Here is a 7,284-nt window from a genome sequence, read left to right as displayed (position 1 = left end):
CTCAAATTTCTCAGTTCTAAATATGCTGACATCTAATTTACTCATAATTATTATTAAATTCCATTTTTAGACATATATCTCTTCCCTTAAATGGATAAAAAGGTAAAGAAGATACTGTGACAGATTTTGTAGAGAAAATTAAAAGGTATATTTCTATAGAAGTTTTGCAAGTTACTGTTACATCTTGAGGGGACTACACAGAATATAATCCAATTTTCTTCTCTCTGTACATAAGTGCTTTTTCAGACTGAATCATGAAGTCATAGAAGAAGAGGCATTCTAACAAGATTCTCTAGTTCAGACTTTTTACAATTCAACTCTTGAAAGTCAATTTTTTATTTTTTTATTTTTGGAGCTATAACCCCTTTTATTTTCTCTGTTTAAAATCAAACAGAAAACAAACATCAATTCTGTTATACACTAACATCTTCAAAGTACATCGTTTGTACAATAGAAAGACTAAGAACAAAAATGTGTTTACAGAGATCCAAACATATATGCGTGAGACCATCTTTCACACAGTTTTCCGATGGTACTCAGGAGGAGCCACTTCGTAATCGCTGGCACTAAACAAGGTGGCAGAATTCTTTGCCAGATACTTTAGGAAATCATGAAGATAGCTCAGTAATAAAACAAGGCTTTTCTCATCCAAAGGTGCATAGGCCAACATCGCTCCAATTCGAACAAATAATCTCAGTAGATGTGATGCTCCACAGACTTGGGACCTGGGTGCATCACGGTGATCTGCAAGAATTTCAGCAAACAGTGGCCTCTCAAATTTGTACAGGAGCTGAGTGTCCAACATTACATTGAAGTATTCTTTTATCCCGGCCACAACTTCATTAACAGCATACTCCTTACTATCTGTGTTTCCATGAGATTTCTTGTCATTTGCATAATCCTCCAGAATGGAATCCACATTCTGCTTAGCAGGAAGATAAAAGAGCTGTTTTTGCCTGGTAATTAAGTCCCATTCATCAACAAGCCAAGGTTTTAGCTGGTCAGGAATCTTTACTTTAACTTCAACTCTGTTCGTGAATGTTTCTTCATTTTCAGCAGTAGGCTCTACCCGGGCCCTTTTCTTCCGAGGAGGTTGAGGTGTCTCACTGGTTTTGCCACCATCTCCATTTCCAGGTGTTTTCTGCTTATTCTTCTTTGTTTTCACTTCAACATTTCTCTGTTGCAGACCAGATGTCTTCTTTCCTGGAGCAGCCCCTCTCATCTTCCCCTCTGCAGACTGCTCCTGATTGGCGTTTTGAAGTTCTCGCTGTTTCTGCAGATTGGTGTCCACCTATTTGAGTACTCTGCTCTCTGGAACCCATTCATCCCAATTTTTATTCCAACCACTGTAATGCATAAAGTATTTCACTTGTTTGTCCTTTATGGCAACCTTTACACACTTTGCTTCATAAAGAAGAGGCCCATGAAAGCACAGTCCTCGCTCGCCCTCCTGGAATTTAGGCTTCGGGTCCTGCTTCGCGCCGTTTATAAGTGATTCGCCGCCGCCGCCTCCTCCCACCACCCCCTACTCTCCATCCCACCCAACTCCGAAAGTCAATTTTTTAGAAAAGCTTATAATATCTCATCTTTATGCATAATTGTCAGAGGAAAAAAAAGAGGAAAAAGAAAACATTACCTTTTTCTTTTTTTTTTTTTTATTGTTGGGGATTCATTGAGGGTACAGCTAGCCAGGTTACACTGATTGCAATTGTTAGGTAAAGTCCCTCTTGCAATCATGTCTTGCCCCCATAAAGTGTGACACACACCAAGGCCCCACCCCCCTCCCTCCGTCCCTCTTTCTGCTTTTCCTCCCCCCCCATAACCTTAATTTTCATTAATTGTCCTCATATCAAAATTGAGTACATAGGATTCATGCTTCTCCATTCTTGTGATACTTACTAAGAATAATGTCTTCCACTTCCATCCAGGTTAATACGAAGGATGTGACACACCTTGTTTGGGGATCAAAAGAGAAAGAAAGAAAGAAAATTTTTACCAAGACTCCCACAAAGGAATAAAAAGGAAGAAGCCTGCCTAGCAGGGCCAGCGCACGCTGTGGTTAATAGGGAGTTTACTGCCACCAAGTGGTTTGCTAACTCCGTTCAATTCTATAACCATTATTTTAAATTCTCCCAAAGCTGTTGTTTCCCAAATTCTTTTTCAAAATATCTTGTTAGAGTAAGTCAGTCAGCCTACTTATACAGTTTTTCAACCACCTTGATTTTAACCATTCATGCAACAAATATTGGGTAATTAATTCAGGCTCAGCTCTTTAATATGGGAAAATGACCTGTGGACTTATTAACCTATCTGAGGAATCCTCAACCTTTGTGGCACTAAGGGAAGACAATTTTTTCCATGGAGTCAGGGCCTGAGGGTGGTATGAGTCTGCAAGCAATTGATTACTCTGGTCTCTGCACAGTCTAACTTCTTTGCTAGTGATCATCTGTATTTGCAGCCACTCCCCGACCCTGGCAACACCACCTCAGCTCCACCTCAGGTCATCAGGCATTAGAGCAGTGTTTTTCAACATTTTTATCTCTCGGAGCACCTGAACCTATAGTTAAACTTCCAGCACACTTAAATTATGTTGACCAAAAGAAAAAGAGTAAAAAACAGAATGTACTTACTGTACTTTCTGAATTTCTTTCTAAATGGTTTAATTAATAATCTTTAAAAATGTTCTCGGTTGAAAAATCACTGCATTAGAGTCTCATAAGGAGCAGAACCCTCACATACGCGGTTTCTTGTTGCGTTCATGCTCCTGGGAGAATACAATGACACTGCTGATCTCACAGGAGGCGGAGCTCAGGCAGGGACTCCAGGGATGAGAAGCGCTGTAAACACAGATAAAGAACTTTAACTGGAATATCACCTCCCTCTGTGTGGTCCAGTTCCTCACGGGCCATAGACTGATACCAGGCCTTGGCCCAGGTGTTGGGGACTGCAGACCTATAACACATGATTGGTCAATTTAGAAGAAAATGTGGTTTTTACTAATTTTCTCCTTTCTGAATGAATCTGTCAACTCAGTCAAAACAGTCAACAGAATAATACTATCTAGATGAGATTGAGATCCATAATTGGATCTTTCCCCCTTTTATTATTTAAGTAACTCCTAACAAAATACTCTTCCAGAAAGCTGGCTAGTCTCCCTAGAGTTTTCAAACAGCTCTTGGATATTGCTTACCTAGATATTTACCTATTGTTATCACCCACAAAATATTTCGTAACACCCACTCCCTTGCTTGGTCCTATCATCGGTGGAGCGGATTCTGAACTATTTGCCACTTAGGACTCCTCCTCTCAATATTTGCCTTAATAATGAAGCTTAAAGGGGTAATGACTCTGCTACAGGGTAATCTTACAATTAGTGTAGTACTATTATCAAGCATGTCTAATGGGGATTATTATACTAAAAATCTATTGTGGTATCAGATGTGAGGGAAAATCATTCTGGGGTTGTAAGGGTGTGCTCCTAAAAGACAACATTTTCATTTTGAATATGAGTCTCACTTTGTGAGACTCTTTGCACCAAGTTTGATAGAAAAACTGGAACTTAAGATACTCAATAAGCTTAAATAGCTGGGGGGGGGGTCTGCCATTAATATCAAAGTCACGCTCTGGGAATTCTGCTTCTTATGTAAAACCATGCCTGTAAAAATACTTTGAGAAACCTATCTCATTGGGTACTTTCGTTTTATGTGGGAACAATAAAGATACAGAGACTTCAGGCATAAGATGTCTTTTCTAGGATAATCCTACTTTTTCTTGGGAATCTTTTGGGTGTAAATAGTCACTAAAGGTTCAGGCTTACAGGTTTATTACACCTTTAAAGATGGTTTCAAAGGTTCTTAAAGGAAGTCCTTGAGGTGGAGAAGTTGATAGGCAGGAATTTGATATTCTAAAATCAATTTTACTGAGGCATAATATACACATATACTCAAACATTTTAAGTGCACAATTCAATGAGTTGTGGCCCATGCAACTACCACTACACAACAATATTGAATATTTCCATCAATCCCCTAGGATCCCAACACCAGGAAACTAGTATCTGCATAGTGACCTGATCGCTCCTTATGGCACTAACAAGACAGATCCAGCTTCTTGCAATACAACTACACACATTAGAATCACTAATCATTTTTTTTTTTTTTTGCTGCTATTGCACATACCTCATAGTTTCATTAGTTATGTATAAAATTCATCCATCTTTGATACATGACCAGGTCTAACCCTGACAGGTGACTCAGCTACCCTTGAATCACAGGCTAGAGTGGTGTGACCTTAGCATCCCAGTCATCCTCTGGAGCATTGTGAAACCAGCTTCAGGGCCACCAGTATTGCCCTGGAAGATGCTCTGCTGAAGGTCAAGTGAAGGTCTTGTGAACAACTTGTCAAGTACTAAACCAATTCCCAAGCAGCCCAGCAGGAATACAGGAAGCAAAATCAGAGAATTACCAACAGCTCCACTTCAATCTTAACATCCTTTTCTATAGAGGATTCTGAGGCAGAGAATCTGTTAGCACCTTGAAGAAAGTCTAGTTTCATGGACTTCCAGTGAAAATTCATAGTAAATCTGTGCTAAAACAAATGAGATTTAAAATATTCCCAAAATATTTATACAAAATGTCAACAAAGATATACCCACATCCCCATAATCTGTATGTTCCAAGAGAAAAATGAAGAAGCTATCATCTTACTGAAAGATTCCATTAAATTTGATCCGGAGTTTGCACATGCATTTTCAATTTTAGCTTCATTCTTGGCCAAGGAGGTAATTGTTTCCATTCAATTTCACTCAATATTTTTTAATTTGACTGTCAATTTTATGAATTAATCTGGCATAGATTTTTTCACACTTTGGACTTGAATTTGTAGCTCATGTTGGGCATGAGTCTGCTTAGGCAGCCATGACAAGATACCACAGACTGGGTAAAACAACTAACATTTCTTTCCTTAGAGTTCTGGAGGCTGGAAGACCAAGGTCAAGGTGCCAGCAAGGTTGGTTTCTGGTGAGGCCTTTCTTCCTGTCCTGTAAGGGGCCACCTTCTCTCCATGTCCTCACATGACCTCTTCTCTGACATGACTGAAGAGAAAACCGTCTCTGAATATCTTCCTTTTCTGACAAGGCTCCATGACTGTTGGTTTAGGGCCCCACTCTTGTGATCTCATTCAACCTTAATTACCCTCTTAAAGGTCCTATCTTTAAATACAGCCCCACTGGGGTTGGCGCTCCAACATGTGAATTATAGGGGGATCCAAAACAAACATCTAATGCCTATGTCAATTTTCTTCTTGACAAAAATGACAAGCTAAGATTTCTCAAACAAAATTCACTATTCCAGCAGTGTAAATGGGTTTTAGGCAAGCACAATCAACTTTCAACTTGGGGCAAAATCTATCAGGATAAAAAACATGAGATTATTTGCCAGTGTTATTACTTTTTACTTGTCAACCTTTGCTGGAAAATTGGTAATGTACAAAGATGTATGAACTCAATATAAGCTCAATTATTAATAAGCTGACAGCCTGCCTCTTACTACCTCTCAGTAGGTCACAGAGGTTTCTAAGGATGTGATCCTAAAACATGACGTTTCTAATGGCAAGAAACATAGATTATCTTGAACCCCTTCCTTCTTTTAACTTGTTTCTAAATGGTTTAATAGGACTTTTCAATGCTCTAGTCCCATGCCCTCCACCTATTTAGAGGATTTTTTTAAGTTAATGATATTCTTTAACATATAGTTATATTAACACATAGAAGTAAACTTAATTGACAAGAGATTATTTATGATTCTTGTGCCAAGTAAAACACCTTTAAAATCATATTCTTCACCTTTGCCAAATACACTACAGCTTACATCTAATGGTTTCTATCTAATGAATTAATTGGCTTATACCTAATGAGTAACTCTAGATAGCAGGCCAGTTACCTAGAGGTACAATTTTCATTTTGTATTTAATTAACTGTGGAGAAGTCATCAGAAAGAAAATATATACATATTTTTAGTGAGTTTTTCTGTGGCTGTGAATGGCTGTGATGAGTACATTTAAGGAATATTTAAATGAGTATTTAACTAAAATACTTTTGATCATGTTCTATACTGTCAGTCCTCAGCCACCTACTTGTCTTTATGTGGAAGCAGACACAGATTTCTGAAGAAAATCTGGGTTGTATTTGTTCATATTCCTGAGCCCACTCATCTCTAAGGCTTTTGTTTGTATGTAAGAACCCTCCCCTTGCTTGTCTGGCTGGATGTCAAGTGTATGCAATTCCCGTTCACTTGCAAACAAGAATAGAGCCCCCACCCATCCTCATCAAAGAGTTTAACCCAGAACTGTCTGCCGCCCATTCTCATGTAGTTCACTAGCAAGAAATAAAGAATATGAAGAATAGGTTGTCCACCATTTCTGCCTGTGTTCTAAATTTTACTCTTTTTTCAAGACAGATCATCAGCCAGCTGGACATATGGGCCTCTCTACTCTAGCCATAATAGAACTGCCTTTACTGGGCTCTGTCTTTATTGATTTTTTTTAAGTTTTCAGGCTTGTCTCCTAGCTCAGATTCTGAATTTCTTTAAGAAAAGAAATATATATCTATATTCTATACCCTCCTTCTATACCCAGTCTTCTTGCCAGAACTTAGCACAGAATATTGTACAAACCAGGAACACAGTACAATATCTCATGGCTTAATTTACTTTGCGTTTCAGTTACCCCGTGGTGTTATACAAAGAGCATCTGACAATGAACTGGAGACCTGACTTCTGGACCTCACTCCCCAAGTAACCAGCAGAACTGGCTTACGCAGAGGACAGGGACTCGCCTGTCTTCTCCTTGGCCCATTTCCAAAGCTGAAAAAAATACTAAATGATCTTTAATGTCTTTTTAAAAATAGTTTAGTCTTTGAGTATTCCCAGCATCAACTAACTACCATCAATAATTTAAGTCAATATTTACATTTCTTAAGCCAGGTACAGAAAGATAAATATCACATGTTTGGAAGCAAACAAAATTGATTTCATGGAGGTAATAAATAGAATGGTAGTTACCAAAGGTTGGGAAGGGTGGTAGGAGGAGGAGGAAGAGATGTTGGTACAAAAAATATAGTCAAATAGAAGAAATAAGTTCTAACATTCGGTAACACAATAGGGTAACTATAGTTAACAATGATGCATCGTATCCTTGAAAGTAGCTGGATTTACAATGTTCCCGACACAAAGAAATGATACATGTTTGAGGTGACAAATGTGCCCTGTACTAAATTGAATAGTATAT

The 7,284-nt window shown here is 38.5% G+C and overlaps 1 pseudogene; it reads right to left on the bottom strand.

The window, feature by feature from the left end:
- Positions 1 to 367: 367 nt before the first annotated feature.
- Positions 368 to 1,322, bottom strand: LOC128561719 (mortality factor 4-like protein 1; annotated as a pseudogene).
- Positions 1,323 to 7,284: the final 5,962 nt, after the last annotated feature.

The sequence above is a fragment of the Nycticebus coucang genome, chromosome 12 (genome assembly GCF_027406575.1).
Source record: "Nycticebus coucang isolate mNycCou1 chromosome 12, mNycCou1.pri, whole genome shotgun sequence".
Taxonomy (NCBI): domain Eukaryota; kingdom Metazoa; phylum Chordata; class Mammalia; order Primates; family Lorisidae; genus Nycticebus; species Nycticebus coucang.
The sequence above is the reverse complement of the archived record's forward strand: the minus strand, read 5'-3'. Positions and strand labels throughout refer to the sequence as shown.